The 22,418-nt window shown below is 39.5% G+C and overlaps 1 pseudogene; it reads right to left on the minus strand.

The window, feature by feature from the left end:
* Positions 1-9,362: 9,362 nt before the first annotated feature.
* LOC112659707 (tigger transposable element-derived protein 1-like) lies at positions 9,363-13,240 on the minus strand (annotated as a pseudogene).
* Between the last annotated feature and the right edge of the window lie 9,178 nt (positions 13,241-22,418).

The following is a 22,418-nucleotide window of genomic DNA, read 5'->3' on the forward strand; positions in this document are numbered from 1 at the left end:
AAACCAGCCTGTAATTTTACTTTCTTGTAATACCTTTTACAGATTTTGGTCTTAGGGCCACAGCTCATAAAATGAGTTGAGAAGTGTTGCCTCGTTCTCTGTTCTCTATGGAGTTTGTATAAGAGAGGTATGACCTCTTCCTTAAATATGTGAAAGAATTTACCAGTGATGCCATCTGGGACTAGAGTTTTCTTTGTGGAAAGGTTTTAAACTATGGATTCAATTACTTTAACAGATACAGGACTACTTCAATTTGCTTTTGCATATGTGTGTGTTATTCTTCCAGTTGTACTTTTCAAGGAATCTATCCATTTCATCTAAGTGGTCAAATGTCTTGGCATAAAATCGTTCATAATATCTTTTTACTTCCTTTTTAGTATATATTGAATCTTGATATTCATAGTTTGTCTTCTCTTTCTCTTTTTTCCCTCTTTTTTCTTGATAAGTGTTGCTAGTGGCCGTCAGTTTTATTAAGTCTCTCCAAAGAACTTATTTTTGACTGTGGATTTTTTTCTCTTATTCATCAGCTATTTCATTGCCTCTTGCTCTTACCTTTATTTCCTCCCTTAATTTTATTTACTTTCCAGTAATCTAGCATCTTGTATGGATACTTGGATTATTGATTTTCCAACCCTTCTTTTCCAGTATAAGCCATGGCAGACATGAGAATGCCAATTGGATAATCCTTCAAGAAAAGAACCTGCCCAATTGCTATGAGTAAGGACATCTGCCAGCTGCCAGCTGTTATCTCCCTCAGGGTCTACTTTGGTTTTTAAAGCTAAGGTCAAACTCTTCTTGGAGAAACCTCCTTGGCCAATGTCTAAGCAAAGCAGTGGTAACTGATTGCATGCTCTTCTTAGAGTAGCTCTCCGCTAGCAACTGAAACAAATAGTGGGACAGGGCTCTCCCAAAGGGCAGTTTTTGCTCTGGTACACCTTTTGGGACACAGAGACTTGGGGTCAAGTTGCCATAGTGGTCTGATGCAGGATAACTTCCTGACCTGCAGGGGAAGTTATGGAGATGTTAATAAAACATGGCATTCTTAGGGACAAATAGCTGGGAACCAACAGAGGTGTATGTATTATGATCTCTTGTGATTTTGGGGTATTTTCTAATGACCTTAAAAAAACTTGATTTCTAGTTTAATTCCATATTTTGTGTGATTTTTATCTTTTGAAATTTATTGAGACTTGCTTTATAGCCTAGCATGCAGTCCATCTTGATCAATGTTCCAGGTGCTCTTGTAAAGAATCCATAGTTTATAGTTGTTGAATTTTGTTTACTACCCAAGTCAATTTGATCAACTTGATTAATCATATTGTTTAAATCTGCTATATTCTTGCTGATATATTTACCTGTTTGGTCTATCAGGTACTGAGAGAGAGTATTAAAATCCCCAATTATTTTAACCAAATACCTGCCCACTGATGTCTATAGCAGCTTTATTAAAAATTTCCAAAACTTTGAACCAATCAAGATGTCCCTCAGTAGGTGAATTAATAAATTGTGGTACATCTAGATAATGGGATATTATTCAGTGCTAAAAAGAAATGAGCTATTGAGCCATAAAAAGATATGAAGGAAACTTAAATGTATGTTACTAAGTGAAAAAAGCCAATCTGAAAAGGCTATTTACTGTATGATCCCAATTATATGACATTCTGGGAAAGGCAAAATAATGAAGGCAGTAAAAAACAAAGGAACAGTGTTTTCTAGGAGTTAGAGGGGAGGGAGGGATGAATGGGCAGAGCACAGACAATTTTGGGGACAGCGAGACTATCCTGTAGGATATGGTAATGGTGGATACGTGCCATTATACATTTGTCCAAACCTGCAGAACCAAGAGTGAATCCTCAGCTAAGTTAATTATAGACTTTGGGTGATAATGATGCATTCATTAATTAAGGTTTATTGATTATAACAAATGTATCACTTGGAGTGAGAAGAATGTTGATAATGAATGTGTTATGAATGTGTGGGGCAAGGGGGTTATTGGAAATCTCTGTGCCTTCCCTTCAATTTTGCTGTAAATCTAAAACTGCTCTAAGAACTAACATCTATTTTAAAAAGTCAAGGGAAGGAGAGTTGACTGGGAAGGGGTTTTAGAGGGGCTTCTGTGGTACAAATAGTGTTATTTCTTTATTTTTGAAGTGCCTGTGTTTACTGTGTGTGAATCCAACTGTATGGTCATGAAAACAATTTCCAATTATGACTGGAAAAGAAAATCTGTCTCTCTTTTTAGCTCTGTCATTTACTTTTTATATTTTGAAGCTAACTGTTAGGTGTATATCAATTTATGATTTCTATGTTGTCCTTCTGAATTTACCCTTTTATCTTTATGAAATGTCCCTCTTTATCTAGTAATAATTTTTGCCCTAAATACTACTTTTCTGATATCAACATAACCTCTCCAGCTACCTTTTGGTTACTGTTTTCATGATATGTATATTTTACCTTTTTATTTGCATCTTTGTAAATAGCATGTAATTGTGTCTTGTTTGTATAATTCATTTGTAATTTAAGTACATCGTGGTCATTAAATTTGGGCTGTATGATACCAATTCTTTAAAATGCATTGAGGTCCAACATGTGATAAATTTTCATAAATGCTTCCTGTATATTTGAATGTTATATTTTGTCCATTTGAACAATGGACATTATTTATTGTGCTGTTCCAATATTCTATATCTTTTCCGATTTTATTGTTTCTTAATTTACCAAGTACTAACAAAGGAGTAAAAGTTCCTACTATAAATGTGGACTTAACAGTTTCTCTTTGTAGATCTGTCAGTTTCTACTTCATATAGTTTGAGGCTGGTTGTGTTATTAACTGCATACAAATTTAGAATTGTGGTTAATTGAGACTTTTTATCATTTTTAAGTGACATTCTTTATTGCTAGTAATATCTTTTGCCTTAAAGTCTGTATTTTGTGATATTGATATAAATACTCAGATTTTTTGTTAATGTTCATTTGATTTATTGTTTTCCATATTTGACTTTCAAGTACTTGTAGTTTTACATTATTTTTCTGTCTTTTCAATAATATAACAACCTTGAAATGCATTAACCCTAAACACTTCCATCCCATACCATATACTACAGTTTTCCAGTACTTTAACTTGTAGCCTATTTTCCAACTTTTTATAATTATTATTTGACAGAGTCAATGTCTGTTTGAATTTATCCACATGCTCACCAGAATCTTTGCTCACCATTCCTTCTTGGATCTCTGACCTTCTATCTGTGATCACCTTTATTCTACCTGAAGTACAGCCTTTAGAATTTAATTTACTGAGAACGTTCTGGTGACAAACCTTTAATTTTTGCTCATCACAATAGTTTGCTCTCTTCTTTGAAAGTTAGTATTCTGGTTACAGAATTTTATACTGACAATTATTTTTTCTTTCAGCTTATCAAAGATATTTCATTATCTTCTTATTTCCATTGTTGCTATGAGAGGTTAGCAGTCAGTCTAGTTGTTATTTATTTGTGGACGATGTCTTTGGCTTCCTGTTAAGATCTCTATCTATGCAGTATTCTGAAATTACACTATAATAAGTCAGATATTGACTTGGGGGCATATTTTTTTGGCTTCTATCTGAGCATTGATGTATTTCAATAATTCTGGAAAATTCTCAGCTTTTATCTGTAGAACATTTTCTATTCCTCTATTGTCTTATTCTTAAGCTCTGATAGACAAAAGAGAAGACCTTTAATTGTTTTTATGTTCATTAACCTCTATCCCAAGATACAGATTTTAGATACCTTGATAATACCTTGCTTTCTTGTCAAATCTTTGATGCCTTTATAAATATTTTTTTTGGAACCAAATCAGATAGTGCTATACTTTTTTGCTTCAACTATCAAACATAATTTAGAAAATGCAAGAGGAAGAAAGCCTCTTGTATTTACCCATATTTTGGCTTATTATGTTCTTTCTATGCATCCCAATATTCCAGGGTTCCTTCTTTTGTAATTTCCTTTCTGTTCACAGAACATCTTCTAGCCATTCTTTTAGGGTAAGAGTGTTGGTGACAAATTTGTTTTGTTTTCCTTCTGAGAATGTCTCAATTTTCCTTTTATTCCTAAAGGACGTGTTATCTGGGTATAGGATTCTAAGTTCACAAGTTTTTACTTTTTCTTTAAGATCTTGAAAAATATTGTGCCAAGTCCCCTGGACTTCCATGTTTTCTTTATGCCCTCAACTTCTACAGCCATATCTCCAGCCCCAGCCTCTCCATTGAGGTTCAGTCTCTTATTTGCTGTTGCCACTGGACATTCTCACTTGAATGCTCCACAAGCATTTTAAACATACATTCTTATTATTGCACCTCATTTATATCCTCATAATTGTTTCTCTTTTCTTGGGAAAAAATGCTTTTGTGGAGACTATTTATTTTTTCTAACCAATTCTGTGTTGTTGGCAAGGGATTATCCCAGTGGTTTTTTTTTAATCCAAAATTTTTACTCTTTATTCATTGGGAGGATTTGTCCATAAAATGAACTCATTCTTTTAGGGCATTAGAATGTCCTTATTTTCCTTCCTTCTTTCTTTTTTAAAAAATGTTATTTATTTATTCATGAGACACACACACACACACACACACAGAGATAGAGAGAGAGGCAGAAACACAGGCAGAGGGAGAGGCAGGCTCTTTGCGGGGAGCTGAATGTGGGACTTGATCCTGGGACCTGGGATCACGGCCTGAGCTGAAGGCACTCAACCGCTGAGCTACCCAGGCGTCTCTGTGCCTTATTTTCTTGTGTTTTGTTATCTTTTACTATGAACTGTTCATTTTTCCTGGAAATTTATCTATGGAGATTCTTTGAGTCCTGGGCTGAAGTTGAAGACTTGTATTTTTCCTGCCAATCACCTTGGAGCAATATGAACCAATCAATGATCACCTCAAGTTGATTTTTCCCTTTGGGATTTTTCAGACTACATAGTTAATAGGAACCTGAATCCACATAAGTTCAATTTATGGTTATGAATTCCCAGGGGATTACTTTATTTTTGTTCCTGCTAACCTTAGGACTGGCAGTTTCCCTGCTGTGCCCTTCTGCATAGTGGGGCTTCACTGTGAGTTTGAAATATTTATGAGAATCTCAATCTCAGTCCTTATCTGGGGTGTGCTCCAGACTTTTCCTTCTGTTCCCTGTACTGGTGCAATCATTAAACTGCAAGCTCAAGGATTCTAGGTTTTGCCAAAATTTTCCAGGAAGGATGCTGGCTTTGGCATTTCAAGTTCCTCGTTTCACTTCACTTTGGAGATTGGCATGTACTTTACACAAACTTAATGTTCAAAAAAGATTTTAAAAGATTTCTTATCCAATATATGAGTTATTTTATTTGGGTGAGTTATTCAGGGTATCCAATATGCCATCCTGCTGGAAAAAGAGATTTCTCACAATATATGATTTTTCTGTTATAAACTCTTATCTTTTTAGCACATATCTCTTAGCTGAATATGTCACAGCCATAAATATTTAATGATTAAACATTTTTTTATCATCTGAATAGTTTAAAATTTCTACTTTCAATTTACTGTCAGCTTTCCTTCTTCCTCTTAACCCTATAATATGAAACAGGCAACTGAAAAATGATCATTTGAAAAGCTGTGTAGTCAGCCTGATATGATTAGATGTCATGATAGTGATGGGCTTAATTTTTTTTTTTCCTGCATAATCATCTTGAGTTCTTTGCCTCTGGGTCGAGAACTTGGAAGTCAGAGGTGATTTATTTTCTTATTTACACATAAAGTGAAGGAGAAAACCATTCTACTCTTAGCTGAAAATGTTCATGGGAGATATAGTCACTCAAAAATCAAATAGGGGATGTGGGGATTACAAATGAGTCTGCAATGGCTTCAGAAAGGTTACTGTAGCCAATTTAACAGAATCCAAGGAAATATGTTCAAGTGGAAGAAGGTTGCCTTTCTCCAGATCTACTGAGCATTACTCTGGGATCAGGCTCAGGAGATGGTTCAGGGAAATATACGTACACTCATGTACACCCATGCACACACACAGTTGCATACTTACCTAGACATACAAACTACAAACATACACATGTACTTACTAGTTGTATAGTAGGGGAATTCTGACAAGTGAATCATTGGATTTTGTTTTTTTATTTTATCCTTTTGTCCTAGTTCTCAAAGTAATATGTGTTTATTAGAAAAGCATTGGAAAGTCCAGGAAAATAACCCCTAATGCTATTTCTTAGTAAAAGCAACAGCAACATTTTGGTGCATTTCTCTCTCTCTCTCTCTCTCTCTCTCTCTCTTTTTTTTTTTTTTGCATTTATTAAACATAGATCAGCTTGTACATGCAATTACATTTCATTCTGCTTTTCTCTTCCACTGGACAATTTTATATTATATACATATCCAGGTTTCTTTCTATTTTTTTAAAGATTTTATTTATTTATTCATGAGAGACAGAGAGAGAGGCAGAGACACAGGCAGAGGGAGAAGCAGGCTCCATGCTGGGAGCGCGACGGGACTCCATCCCGGGTCTCCAGGATCACGCCCTGAGCTGAAGGCAGTGCTAAACCGCTGAGCCACCCAGGGATCCCCATGCCCATGTTTCTAAATAGTATTTTCATCATAATAAAATATTCTTTCATGTGGGTTCACAATTTCCTCTCATTAGACATTGAAATTGTTATAATTTCTTCAGTAATAAAATGAGTCACTGTTGTTATATCTCCCTGTGTCCTCTGTCTTGGTCATAGAAAAATAATTAAAGGTTGCTCTCAGTTCAAGTGTCACTGAAATCCCTGAGACGTTCAAGTTCAGCTGTCAATTTGTTACCCCAAAATTCTCCATAGAGGTTTCCCACTTTCATCTCTTACCCTTATCCTGGCCACTGCAAGCTTTTCAGAGTATTTCTTTCAGCCACATGTGGTATGTGTTCCCCTTGGGGGGAGATTTGTAAATTAAAAAAAAATTCTCTGTTTCATTATATTTCAAGTGCTCCTTTAGCCCCCTGGTGTATAACGCAATGCATTAGTGGTTGAGCACCAACTGATGACTTGTGAAAGTCCTGAAATATTCTAGATCCACCCTATAGATTAGCATTTGAAATATGGTTAGTTAAAACTGAAATATTCTGTAAGTATAAAATACACAATGAATTTCAAAGGCTTAGTATGATAAAAAGAACACAAATCATTTTATTGATGATACTATTTATGTTGATTGCATGTTAAAATGATAATATTTCAGATATGTTGAATTTAATGAAATATTTTATTAAAATTAGTTTAATTATTGTTATGTGTTTTTGATGTAGCTACTAGGAAATTTAAAATTACATATGTGGCTTATATTTGTGGCTGGTGTTGTATTTCTGTTTGAAAGGCCAATTTAGAGGCAAGAGTTAGAGCCTGGGGAACCATACTAACATTCCGTCTCTAGACAGCACCTCATCCCCCTCCTCAGCTCAAGCCTCCAGAATCCTCAGTAAGGGAAAAAAAAAAAAATGTCAGTACAGCTCTCCCTGACTCATTGTCTCCCAGAGCATGTAGAAGCAAAGTTAGGTAGTGGATGAGAGAACTAACTTGGTTGGTTGGTTATGTTATTTTATTAATTGTAAGATCCATTCTGCATTAAATTGGTTGAGTGACAGTCTCCCAGGTGGAACAAACATAGCAGTAAAGCACTCACCAAACGCTCTGTGTCTTTGGGCTTTGGCTGCAGCTTTGAGTCATTTTCTTCTTCTCCACCTGACTTCAATCACTCCTTTTGCAAAAGCTCCAAAGCTCCCTTGTGTCTACTTTAGGGATTCAGAGCTGGGACTCCACATACTTTTTTGCCATTGCAGCTGCCAGGCAGATAAAAAATGGTGCATAGCAGAGCTCCCTGCTCTGAGCAGCTCAAGAGGAAGAGGCTGAAGCTGGCGCATTTGGATTCAGGAGAAGCCTGAGATAACTGAGCCAATTTCTTTAGATCCAGCAGTTTCCTAGGCCTGCCAAGACACTTCAGCCTCCCAGACAGCTCAAGGACTTAGACAGGAAAAGTTGAGTTAATGAGTGATGGTTGACACACAATTCTGAACCCTGCAACAGCAGTGTGTCTGTGCTCAGGCCTTCATCGGGCGATGGCCCAGCGACAGCACAGAACTCCTTGGCTGGGAGCCACTCCTGGCTGTGGCTGCATGTGGCTCCTGGTTTCTGCACTGTTAGGGCAGTGACTTCAAGGGCAGCTGAGGTTCCTAGTTACCCTAACACATTTATAAAACTGGTCAAGCTCCCTCCAACCAAATGTCCTTCCTGCTTTCAATTATTTTTGTAGGGAACCTCTGTTTGCACACAGAGTCATGTTTCTTGCCATGTTTGTTTAGTTTCTTTTTCCGCCGGCCTCTTTCCTCCAGACTGGTAGAGGCAGTCTTTCTTGTGGCTTGATGCCAGTTGAGTCTCAGCCAGGTATGGCTGGAAGGGGCTTGGCAGATTCCCCTCTGAAGCGGGAATTTTCAGGCTGCTTAATTCCTAGGAACTGAAGTCTGGGAAAAGAGACAGACGTTGGGTATTCCCCACTCATGCATATAACAAAAATGTGGGTGCCCTCTTCTGTGGACTAAGCCCCTGGCTGGTCGCTGAGAATTCAGAACCATCAGGTGAAAATCCACCCTTGCAGACTCTTAAAGTTCATGAAAAGCGATGAGTACCACCATGAGCTACACACGGAGGGAATGGGAATTCAGCTAGGCCAGCAGATAGCTCTGAGAAAACAGGAATGGAAGAAAGAATTGTGAATATTTCGTGAAGGAGAAATTTGAGCTGGCATTGAAGGGTGGGTATAACTTGGCTTTATCTATAGCAGTGTTTCTCAACCTCAACACTACTGACATTTTGGACCAGGTAATTCTCTATATTCTCTAGAATATTCTCTATTCTAATACTCAGGGGGCTGTCCTGTACATTGTAAGATTTTTTTTAGCAGCACTGCAGGCTAAAAGTGTAGGTACCTCTACTCATGAGGTACCTGTAGGATTCCATCCTGTTGTGACAAACAAAAAGTGTCTCCAAACATTGTCAAATGTCCTTCACTGGAAAAAAAAAAAGTCATCTGGTTGAGAATCACAACTATAAAGGAATAGGCAAAAAAGTATTCCAGAGAGAGAGAGAGAGAGAGAGAGAGAGAGAACAAAGGAGAAGCCTGCCCCAGACAGCAGGCAAATCAGTTTGCTGGGAATGAAGGGTATGTGAAGAGAACTCTCAAACAGTGGAAAAATAGAATGTAAGCTCCACAGACTGTGTGTGTGTGTGTGTGTGTGTGTGTGTGTGTGTGCATGTGTGTGTTTCATGGTGGGCCTCAAACTCCTAGAATTTCATTAAGGAAAAAAAAAACCCTCCTAGAATAGAGTCTGCCACATACTTGAAACTCAACACTGTTTATAGAATGGAAGAGAGTCTAGGAACACTTAATAGAGGGCCGAGCACTGGGTTGAGGAGTATTGGTTTTTCTTCTGTAAGTAACATGGAGACATTTGAATGTTTTAGAATAAAAGAAAGTGGTGACCCATTCTAGATTATCTAGAATCAGACAGTCATACATCTGGAAGATTGGAGAATAGCCAAAAGGCTGTACAGGAATCCAGATAAGAGATAATAAGGGTTTGACCACAGATCAAACCCTTGTGGAGGGAGACGAGGAGAAGCCATACATGACAGCAAGACTGGGAAGTGGGAATGGGGCAGAGAAAGAATGGCAATGCATAAAAGTAGGAAACACAGAGAACAAAGAGGGCATGTGGGAAATAATTTAATTATTTGCAGTTTGCTTTTATAGAAGAATCAATACTAATCCTTCTCAAATTCTTCCCAAAACTTGAAGAGAGCCGAATACTTCCAAAATAATTTTATGAGGGCAGTGTTACCCTAATACTAAAGTCAGACAAAGCCACTATAGGAAAAGAAAATTACAGGCCAATATTCTTTATGTGCATACATGCAAAAATCTTCAACAAAATATCAGCAAAACTAAACAGCACATTAAAAGTATCATACATCATCATCAACTAGGATTTATCCTGGGATGCAAGGATGGTTCAATATAGACAAGTCAATAAATCTGATAGATACATCACATAAACAGAATGAAGGATAAAAAAATCATATCATCATCTCAATAGGTGCAAGAAAAAGCGCTTGACAAAAATTCAGCACCTTTTCATCATAAAAATTCTCAACAATTAGGTATGAAAGGAATATACATAATAAAGTCCCTATATGACAAGCCCACAGCTGACATCCTATTCACTTGGGTAAAGCTGAAAGCTCTTCCTCTAAGATCAAGAACACGAAAAGAATGTCCATGTGTGTAACTTAAATTCAGTATAGTACTAGAAGTCCTAGTGAGACTAACTAGGCAAGAAAAAGAAATAGTATACCTCAGAGGTATCGTGGGTTTGGTTCTAGACCATCACAATAAAGTGACTATCACAATAAGTGAGTCAAATAATTTTTTTTTGTTTTCCCAGTGCAAATAAAAAGTATTCTTACAGTTTACTGTACAATATCATTTAGTGTACAATATCATTGTGTCTAAAAATACCATGTTCCCCAATTATAAAGACTTTATTGATTAGAGAGCTGATCTTCCTCTGAGCTTTCAGCAGGTCATTATCTTTTTGCTGGTGGAGGGTCTTGCTTGCATGTTGATGGTTACTGACTAATCAAGGTGGTGGTTGCTGGAGATTGAGTGGCTGTGACAATTTCTTAAAATGAGACAACAATGAAGTTTGGTACCTCCAACTGATTCTCCCTTTCATGATTGATTTTACTATAGCATGCAATGCAGTTTGATAGCATTTTACCCACAGTCCAACATCTTTCATTGGGAGTCAAGCCTCTCAAACCCTGCCACTGCTTTATCAACTAAGTTTGTATAATATTCTAAATTGTTTGTTGTCATTTCAACAATCTTCACAGCATCTTCACCAGGATTAGATTCTCTCAAGAAACTACTTTCTTTGCTCATCCTTTAGAAGCAATTCCTCATACGTTCAAATTTTATCATGATATTGCAGGAATTCAGTCACATCTTTAGGCTTCACTTCTGATTCTTGTTCTCTTGTAGTTCCTTCCTCCACTGGAATCCCGAAGCCCTCAAAATCATCCATGAGGGTTGTAATCAACTTCTTCCAAATTTCCATTAACACTGATATTTTGACCTCTTCCCCTGAATCACAAATGTTCTTCAAGGCATCAAAAACAGCAAATTCTTTCCAGGAGGTTTTCAATTTATATTTCCCAGATCCATCAAAGGAATCACTATGTGTGGCAGATAAAGCTTTATCAAATGTATTTCTTAAATAGTAAGACTTGAAAGTCAAAACTACTACCTGAACCATGGGCTGCAGAATGGATGCTATGTTAGCAGGCATTAAAAAAAACCCATTAATCTCTTTGTCCATTTCCATCAGAGTTCTTGCATGACCAGGTGCATGGTCAATGAGCAGGAATACTTTGAAAGGAATCTTTTTTTTTTCTTCCCTGAGAAGATCTCAACAGTTGGCTTAAAATATTCAGTAACCCATGCTGTAAATAGATATGCTGTCATCCGGGTTTTGTTTTTCCATTTATAGAGCATGGGCAGAGTAGACTTAGCATAATTCTTAAGAGCCTAGAATTTTTAGAACAACAAATGGGCATTGGTTTCAACTTTAAGACACCAGCTGCATTACCCCCTAACAAGAGAGTCAGCCTGTCCTTTGAAGCTTTGAAGGCAGTCACTGACTTCTCCTCTCTAGCTATGGAAGTCTTAGATGGCATCTTCTTCCAATAGAAGGCTATTTCATCTACATTGAAAGTCTATTGATTGGTATAGCCACCTTTAATAATGACCTTAGCTAGATCTTCTCGTTAATTTTCTATGGTTTCTACATCAGCACTTGCTGCTCCACTCTGCACTTTCATGTCATGGAGATTGCTTCTTGCCGTAAACCTTGTGAACCAACATTCACTAGCTTCAGACTTTCCTTCTGCAGCTTCCTCCCCTCTCTCAGCCTTCACAGAATTGAAGAGTTAGGGCCTTGGTCTGGATTAGCCTTTGGCTTAAAGGAATGTTGTGGCTGGTTTGATCTTCTATCCAAACCATTAAAACTTTCTCCATCAGTAATAAGGCTGTTTCTTTTTCTTATCATTCATGTATTCACTGGAGTAGCACTTATAATTTCCTTCAAGAACTTCTCCTTTGCATTCACAACTTGGCTGTTCAGCACAAGAGGCCTAGCTTTTGGCCTCCTTTGGCTTTCAACACACATTCCTCACTCAACTTAATAATTTCTAGCGTTTGATTTACAGTGAGAAACATGAGACTCTTCCTTTCTCATTTAGACACTTAAGAGCCATTGCAGGATTATTAATTGGCCTAATTTCAATATTGTTGTGTTTCAGGGAATAGCAAGACCTGAGGAGGGGGAGAGAGAAATGGGAGAACAGCAGGTCAGTGGAAGATCAGAACACATAAAACTTTTATGGATTAAGCTTACTGTCTTATATGGGCACATGGAGGTTCATGGCTCTCCAAAACAATTACAATAGTAACATCAAAGATTACTGATCACAGATCATCATAAAAAAATAATAATCCTTAGAACAGTTTGAAATAGTGTGGGAATTACCAATCTGTGACATGGAGACAGGAAGTGAACAAATGCTGTGGAAAATGATGCCAATAGACTTGCTGGAAGCAGGGTTACCACAAATGTTTAATTTGTAAGAAAAAATTGCACTATGAAGTGCAAGAAAGTGAAGTGCAATAAAACAAGGTATGCCTGTAAAAGGCATTCAAATAAGAAAGGAAGAAGTAAAATTGTCTCTGTGGATGACTTAATCTTTTATTTTTTAAGATTGATTTATTTATTCATGAGAGAGAGAGCCAGAGACACAGGCAGAGGGACAAGCAGGCTCCCTGCAGGGAGCCAGATAGAGGACTTGATCCCAGGATCTGGGATCATGCCTGAGCTGAAGGTAAATGCTCAACCATTGAGCCACCCAGGCGTCCCTGGATGACCTAATCTTATAGATAATCCTATGACTTCACAAAACAATGTCATCTTCATGACATGAAAGTGCAGAGTGGAGCAGCAAGTGCTGATGTAGAAACCATAGAAAATTAACCAGAAGATCTAGCTAAGATCATTAATAAAGGTGGTTATACCAACCAATAGATTTTCAGTGTAGATGAAATAGCCTTCTGTTGGAAGAAGATGTCATCTAAGACTTCCATAGCTAGAGAGGAGAAGTCAATGACTGCCTTCAAAGCTTCAAAGGACAGGCCGACTCTCTTGTTAGGGGGTAATGCAGCTGGTGACTTAAAGTTGAAGCCAATGCCCATTTGTTGTTCTAAAAATTCTAGTGCTCTTACCAGCCCCAAACAAAAAACCCCAACTTGTTAAAATTAATAAATTCATGAAAGTTGCAGGATCCAAAGTTAGCATACAAAAATAATTTGCATTTCTATACACTAAAAACAAACTATCTGAAAAAATTAACATCAAAAACAGTAAAATACTTAGAATAAATTTAATCTAAACCCATGAGGTATTAATGAAAGAAATTGATCAAAACATGAATAAATGAGAAGATAATTTGTGTTCTTGGTTTGGAAGAGTTAATATTGTTAAAATATCCACATTACCCAAAGCAATCTACACATTCAACACAAATTTCCAAAAGGCATCAAAATTCCAAAGGCATTTTCCACAAAAATAGAAAAAACAATCCTAAAATTCATATGGAACAACAAAAGACTTTGAAAAGTCAAAACAATTTTGAGGAAGAAGAGCAAAGCTGATTTCAAACTATAGTACAAAGTTACAGTAATCAAAACAGTATAGTACTGACATAAAAACAGGCACATTTACCAATGGTACAAAATAGCCCAGAAAAAAATCCACACATAGGTGGCAAACTAATCTTTGACAAGGGCACCAAGAACACACCATGGGGTAAAGATAATCTCCTCAATAAATGGTATTGGGACAACTGCAAAGTATTGACACTGGACCCCTATCTTATATCACTCATAAAAATTCACTTGAAATAGATTAAAGACAAATCTAAGACCTGAAGCCATAAAACATCCAGAAAAAAAAATAAGAAAAAGCTCCTTGACATTGGTCTTTGCAATGATTTTGAGACATGACACCAAGAGCACAAGCAACAAAAACAAAAATAAATAAGCAGGACTATATCAAACTAAAAAGCTACTGCACAGCAAAGGAAACTATCAACAGAATGAAAAGGCAACCTACGGAATAAGAAAATATTTGCAAGCCATATATCTAATAAGGGGTCAATATCCAAAACATAGAAGGAATTTACACTACTCACTGACAAAGAAACTCCCAAATAATCCAATGAAAAAACTCGGCAGAGGATCTGAATAGACAGTTTTTCTCCAAAGGTGACAGGTACATAAAAAGGTGCTCCATATCACTGATCATCAGCAAAACGCAAATCAAAGTTACCATGAGATATTACTTCATACCTGTTAGGATGGTTATTATCAAAAAGATAAGATATAAATGTTGACGAAGATGTGGAGGAAGGAGAGCCCTTGTGCATTGTTGGGGGAGAACATAAACTGGTACAGCCACTCTAGAAAATAGTATGGAGGTTCCTCCAAAAATTAAAAATGGAACTACCATATGATCCAGCAGTCCCACTTTTGGATATGTATCTAAGGGAAATAAAACCAGTATCTTGAGGGCCTATCTACGTTCCATGTTCATTGTAGCATTATTCATAGTAGCCAAGATAATAGAAACAACTTAATTGTCCATCAATGGATGAGTGAATAAAGAAAATGTGGTGTATTTATATACATAATGGAATATTAGTCAACCATAAAGAGAGGAAAACCTGCAATCTGCAACAAAATGGATAAGCTTGAGGAACATTATGCTAAATGAATAAGCCAGACCCAGAAAGACAAATACAGTATGGTATCACTTATATATAGAATAAAAAAATTTTTTTTGAACTGGCAGGTGCGAAGCTATAAAGAAAAAGGATCAAGTCAAAATTTCTCATCCTGTGGATTTCTATGGTATGCATGAGACTAGATGTTGTCCGTTATGATCCAATTTCACCTCTTTCCATGATAACAGAGCCCACATTTTTAGTTGGGTATGGGATTAGTTATTATTATTATTAAGACTGTATTAAGACCCAGCTTCCCTTGTCACTAGGTGTTGCCATGAGACTGTTTTGCCCAAGAGCTTTAAGAATCATTGTCACGCAATTGCTTTCAGGAACCGATCCTGGTTGGCATGTCTCTTGTCTTCTTATTTTTTGTCCCAAGTTCTTTTTTTTTTTTTTTTAAGATTTTTAAGATTTATTTATTCATGAGAGACACACAGAGAGAGGCAGAGACATAGGCAGAGGGAGAAGCAGGCTCCCTGTGGGGAGCCAGATGTGGTACTCGATCTCAAGACCCCTGGATCATGACTTGAGCTGAAGGCAGATGATCAATCACTGAGCCACCCAGGCATCCCTTTTGTCCTATGTTCTATCTTGCTTCCTGGATGTGGAAGGCTGGAGTTGGAGCAGCCTCTTTGGATCACAAGAATGGGTGCTGCACACTAAAGATGGAACCATGGAAGCTGGCTTGGGGCCAGGGCTCTAGGTGACTTTGTGGATCTGCCATCCTGGCCCTGAACTGTTGATCCCCAGAATCAGACATGAGGGAGAAATGAATGTCTATCTTGTTTAAGCCACTGTTATTATAGGTGTCTGTTGTTTGCAGCCAAACCTAATCCCATCTGACACAGTAGAAGGGACAGCAGATGGAAGAACGGGCCAGAGAGTTTGACAAGAGTAATTCAGTGTCCTGGAAACCAAGGAAGTCAGAATTTCAGAGCAGTGACCCGCAGTGCGGAGGAGGATGAGGCCTGAAGACAAAGACACTATATTTGACAGCTTAAAGGTCACTGGTAGCTTCATGTGAACACTGTCCAAGGTTAACTGCAAACCAAACCATATGAAAAGCCTCTTCACAGCATCTGCAAACACTCAGGACGTGCCAGCTGACCTACATCTTGGGGTCTGGAAGATGCCTCTGTAGCATGAAGAGAAAAAATATTTGCAGACTCACCTTATCTGCACAGACTGTTCAGCCTTCAGAGAATTACTAGGCGACCGGAGTCACTGTGAGTAAAGGTTGTCAAAATAATTAAAGGAGTGTTTCCAGCAGTGAAGTTGGAGAATAAATGAAGGAGTAGGGTCTTCGCAATGGCAGCCCCTTGTCATTTGACTAATGCTCTCTGGTCCTTCAGATCTCAGCCTGGAGCCACTTCCTCAGACACAGTCCTCGGACCCCCTGTGATAGCCTCTTACAGCTTCCTAAACTTGTCCTCCATTTGTTTAGTATCTGCCTTCCTCAATGGCGTATTGGTCCCACGAGGCCTTGCACCCTGTCTGCTTCATTCATCGCTGTGTCTTCGGAGCCTAGCTGAGCATCTGGCAAAGAACAGCAGCTCGATTTAGTGCATGAAGTTTCTCCTCGCAGGGCTGGCCCCAATCCTCTTGGTGTTTCGCTTAGTTCATTTCTTGTCTGTGAGGAAAGACTTTTGGAAATTGTTTCCTCTCTTGGCTTCTCGTTTTCATCCTGAGAACTGATGGAGAGAGGGGGGAAAGTGGAATTCCTAGTTAATGTCTACCAATGTTAGGGAGGATGGCATCTTAGTTTCCCATTCCCTCAATGAAGACACCAGGGAGCCAATTAGTATACTAAGACTATATGGTACCCAAGGGTCTTTCAGAAGCTGGAGGGATGAAGAAGTCTCCTGAAGTCTTCACCCCCCCACCCCCAGTGTACCTTCCAGGGTGTAGGCACTCCAAAAAATACTCTAGACCCGTGCCTCTTAGAGCATTACTCAGCTACAGAGAACGAATTGCATTCCAATTCCTCCAATTCTAGCCTCTACCTCCCCTTGAGCCTTATCTCCTCATCCCTCTGGCCCTATTGAGAGCCATCATCCCTCTTCCCCAACATACCTCTGGAGGGGTACCTCCAGTTTTGTATCTTGGCTCAGGTGGTTTCCCCTCCTGAATGTCCTCTTTCCCCCTGTCCCTGCCTCCCAAAGGCTACCTGTTCTCAAGACTCATACTAAATGCCATCCTCTCTGGAGAGCCTCACCTGTTTGCCCAGGCCAGGCATACATCTTTGTCCCCTCCATCTCCAACAGCTCCTACTGTCTGATGTTCCTTTGAAAATTAGCACATTCTGTCTTGTGCTGTTAGCCTGATTTTCAGATGGATACTCAGCTTTCTGAAAGGGTGCTACCTTGAACTTTTGCGTAGCCCTTGGGTATAGCCTTGTACAAAGTACATATCAGTAAATAGCTATTGGTTGACTATCACAGTGTCCTATTCCTTAGCTATGCTCTCTGCAGAAGTGGAGAAGAAAACACACACACACACACACACACACACACACACACACACACACACACGAGACCACAGAAATCCTTTCCTGCCCCTGTTTTCATGGCTTCTCATCTTGGACTGTAAGACATACTACAGGTTCTGGGGACTTTAATTTATTTTTCTATCTCAAACAAACAAACAAACAAACAAACAAACAAACCCCACAACCTGCTGTGGCTAGTAACTTATAAACTGTAGTAGATTATTATAAGTAAGATGTATGTAATTGTTTACCAGCAAGCTTTAAATAAACACATAAATTCCAGTGTCTCTTCTTATTGGATTTTCTGACATGTCAGAATTGATCTGTGATCTCATTGAAATGTAAACTACAAACTAGCCTCTGAGGCTCTTAAATCAGAGGTGGGAATAGAGATAATAGAATGGTTAGCACCTTTGAGAAGCATATCTATTTGGTAGAGTGGTTGGCGGGTTATATTTTGCCAGCCAAAAGAATGACAGCTTCATTTGCACCAAGCTGCAGAGATTGCCTCTGAGCTGCTCCTCCTTTGTCTCCTCTCCAAAGGAGAGGTCTAACAGTGGGGTTAGGCCACAGGCAGAGCAGCAATCCCTTCTTGTGATATAACTAAGATTCTCATTATTAAATGCTCCTTTTGCAACCATTCCTCACAGCCTCTGTAGTAGACAGGATTCTCCAGAGAAACACAACAAATAGAGGAGATTTATGATGGGAATTGGCTCACACGGTCGTGGAGCAAGAGAAGTCCTACAATCTGCTGTTTGCAAGCTGGACAGCCAGGTAAGCCCATGGTATAATTCAGTCCAAGTCCAAAGTCCTGAGAACTGATGGTGTAGTTCCCAGTCCCAGGGCAAAGTCCGGAGAGCCAGGGAACTGCTGGTCTAAGCCCTGATGCCCAAAGGCCCAGAAGCTCCAATGCCCACAGGTGGGAGAAGATGGACATCCCATCTCAAGAAGAGGGAGTGAATTCACCGTTCCTTTGCCCATTTGTTCCATTGGCGGCCCCAATGGATTGGAAGATGCCTACCCACATTGGCCAGGGCAGATCCATTTACTCAGTCTCCTAAATTAAATGCTTCCAGAAACACCCTCACAGACACTTTCAGAAATATTGCTTTATCAGCTCTCTGAGCATCCCTTAGCTCAGTCAAGTTGACACATAAAATTAACCATCACAGCAGCAGCCCCATATCCTATATTAATTGCATTAAGGCTTATTTTAAGCAACTTGGATAAGACAGAAATATGGCCTCTTATATAAATCCCCAGCTTATTCAGACATGAGGAAGACACACATTTAGTGATGGTAGAGGTACCACAGGCACAGGTGACTGTAATGGTCTTGGAACAATGGTGTCAATAGACTTACAATGGTGTCAGTGCACTAACTTGTGCTAGCACACCAGCCATGATTGCTCAGGTAGTGTCCTAAAAGGCATCCCTCTTCTCTCTGGCTTGCAAGCTTGAACCTGGGATGGGCTACACCTCTTCCATGTTTTAAGCTGTTACATTTGTTTTAAGGGTGTTATAATGGATTATAGACTGATCATCTCAAACTGTTATCGAAAGCTATGTTGCTGAAGCAAGTTGAATCAGAAATTACTGATGAGGAGCTCCTGGGTGCCTCAGTGGGTTGGGTGTCTGCCTTCAGCTCAGGACATGGTCCTGGGGTCCTTGGGTTGAGCCCCTTGTCTGGCTCACTGTTCAGTGGGGAGTCTGCTTCTGCCCCTCCCCTGCTCATACCTGCACTCTCTCAATCTGAAATAAATGCAATCTTCAAAAAAAAATTAAAAAAATAAAATCATTAAAAAAGAAATTACTGATGATTCCTAAAGGACAGATATTAGAACCAGTCTAAACAACCACTTCACAAGACAAATTGCCCAGATTAAAATAAGAGGAAATGACTCCCTTCTGATAGGAAGGATGATCCTAACACAGAAATCACTGGATTTCCTGATGGCACATGTCTAAATAGATAGTGGAAGCATGTGTCACTTTTTTTTTTTACCAGCATATAGAAGAAAAAACTTCAAAAACTCTTGGTTGTCAGAATGATGATGGGGAGTCCTAAGGAGGCAACCCAACACCCTTTATTTGGAAAGAGTCAGGAGACCTGGCTTGTTAAAAAAAAAAATGTCAGGACTGACAAGAAGCTGTTTGCAAGGGTTTCTGCCACAGAACGTCACAAACAGGTCCTAAGAAGAAAAATTTGACATGATTTAGATAGTTGCATCCTCCTCAAATCAAGAAGAGATAAATTAAGCCATGATTGATGGTGGTTAGAAGTTTTCTTTTTCTTTTTTTTCAAGTTGTACAGGGTGATGTTTTTCATTAAGGTGTACAACTTGATGATTTATACGTATAGTTGTGAAATAATTACCACAATCGAGTTCATTAACACATCCATCACTTCACATAGTTACCTTTTTGGGTGGTGAGAACGCTTAATATCTACTCCCTTAGCAAATGCCAAGTATACAGTACGGTAATGTTGACGGTAGTCACCATTAGATCTCCAGGAGTCATTCGCCTTAGAGCTGAAAGTTTGTATACCCCTTGACCACCATCTCCCCATTTCTCCCAACCCTCTAGCCCTTGTCAACCAGCATTCTACTCTATTGATGTGACTTCAGCATTTATCCTTTTTGATCCCAAATGTAAGTGATGCCATATTTTTCTGTGTCTGGATTATTATACTTATGGGGTTAAGGAAGAAAGTAAAGTCTCAAAGTGGTAGGTTGGATAAAAATGCAAGGTTCTTCTGCTCTTGAGGAGTGGACTTTACATTTTTTTTTTTTTTTGATTGCGGGGCAGTTGGGGGGGAGACATGGTTTGAGAAACCAGGTACCTGCCCCAACATTTCTAAGTTAACACTTAAAATTTTTCATCTTAAATTCAAGTAGTAGCAAAGAATGTCATTTCTAGCTTATTATATTTACATGTTAAAATAAAATGGTTACATTTCTGACTTAGCTGTGGCTCTTCTAAATGCCATACTGCCTTAATAGCCACCAGCATAGCTGTTCTCTAACAAAGGGGTTTTTCAACATTCCTTTTACTCCTTTTCATATTTTGATCCCACTCTCTCTAAAGAATTGTAGGTTTTTGTGCTCAAAAGTCTTTAGTTGTTGACCATATCACAGTTCCCCATAACAAAAGTATTTACATATACTGAAATAAGATGTTAAAATATTTCCTCTGACTATTAAGCTGGGAATGTTCACCCCTTTTCCTGGATTACACTAGTGCATCATTGGTTGAACCACACACACCCCTGCCTTTCTTTGGTAAGGTGGAAGAAGGACGCTTGTGAGACAGGAGGTGGAAAGAAGGGCTAGTGGAATCAGGCCCTCCATTCTGAAGGAGACTCATTTTATTTATTTATTTATTATTTATTTATTTATTTATTTATTTATTTATTTATTTATTTTTAAAGATTTTATTTATTCATTCATGAGAGATACACACACACACACACACACAGAGGCAGAGACACAGGCAGAGGAAGAAGCAGGCTCCAGGCAGGAAGCCAGACGCGGGACTCGATCCCAGGACTCCAGGATCATGCCCTGGGCTGAAGGCGGCGCTAAACCGCTGAGCCACCCAGGATCCCAAGGAGACTCATTTTAGAAGGAGACTCCTACTTTTCTACTGTCCATAACATCATGCGGCCACACCCTCACCAGGGGCCGCCTGGTGGCTGGTGGGGTGTGTTTCCCACTCATGGCCTTGAGCATGGTTTAGTGACTTGCTTGACTGGACAAATGTGAGCAGAAGCTTGAAAAGTGCTCGCACAGTTTGGTTTGGGTTCTAGTACTATGAGAAGACCATGCTCTGGGTAGCTGCTGCCCTTCACTGGGCCCCAAATGAGATACGGAACTAAGCTGGCCCCACCAGGCCTGTCACATAATGGTAGGGCCCATTGCAAAATAAAAATGTGGCGCAACAGGATTCACTCCTTCTTTCTCCTGCCTCACCACCTCAGTCCATGGTGGATGGGCAACACCCAAAGGGCAGAAAGCTCCATGCAGGGATGCACTTGGTATTTGGATTGAGAATGAGCAAAAAGTCCCTGCTCATTGCCCAATAATGTGCCATGACACTGCCTAAGTAGCCACTACCCTGCCCCACCTGAAGACACTCCAGAGCACATGCCTGACTGGCCCTCCCTGTGCCCATGTCCAGAACCCCATGGGGACAGCGGGCAGCAGTGGTCACTGGGCATGAACAGAGAGCTGATGGCTAAGCACCTATCCTGGGGGGCAGGGAGATGAGAGAAGCACCACGGGTGAACTGACGCTTGAAGCCTCTTGTGCATGTTTCATCAGACTTTACTCACAAAACATGAACGCATTGGGTTCATCTCAGAGTATTAAAGCCCAAGTGCCAGGTCTGTCTGAGTGTAGGGCTCTGTAAATCTGATCACCCAACCTGGAGCCAGTCCTAGCACAGCAAACGGCAGAGCTGCAGCCTAGATCGGGGCCTCCACCTGACCCACAGCTGCCATGAGTATGAACGATTGCTGTTTTAAGTCACTATGTGTTGGGGTGGTTTGTTGCGCAACATTCTTGTGGCAGTGACTGAATGATGCAAGTTATGTTCCCATGGAAACTCAGATTCTAAAATATGGCTCCCTAAAACTACTCTTGCCTGTTTGCCTCTTAGAAAGTCTCTGCATGCTCACAAGGATACAAGTAGTCCACTTTGAAGTCTACTGGCCTAGAGACCAAAGGTCAAATGGAGTGGGAGGGAATATATGAGACACCTAAAAGTGTGTGTTGTGGGGGGGTGGTCAGCAAGTGGGATCCTGCAGCTGGCGAAGCAGAGGAAGAGCAGGTCTGGGGACAACCATGCTGGAGGACGGAGGCTGTGTGACCTAGAGAGGGGGTGGAGGTGCTACAGAGCCAGTGGCACTGTAGGTCCCAGTGGACCCCACGTCCCCCGTTAAGGGCAATGTCACTGAGTGGTGATGCACATGGGCTGTAGCCAG

The sequence above is a fragment of the Canis lupus genome, chromosome 35, assembly GCF_003254725.2.
Source record: "Canis lupus dingo isolate Sandy chromosome 35, ASM325472v2, whole genome shotgun sequence".
NCBI lineage: Eukaryota > Metazoa > Chordata > Mammalia > Carnivora > Canidae > Canis > Canis lupus.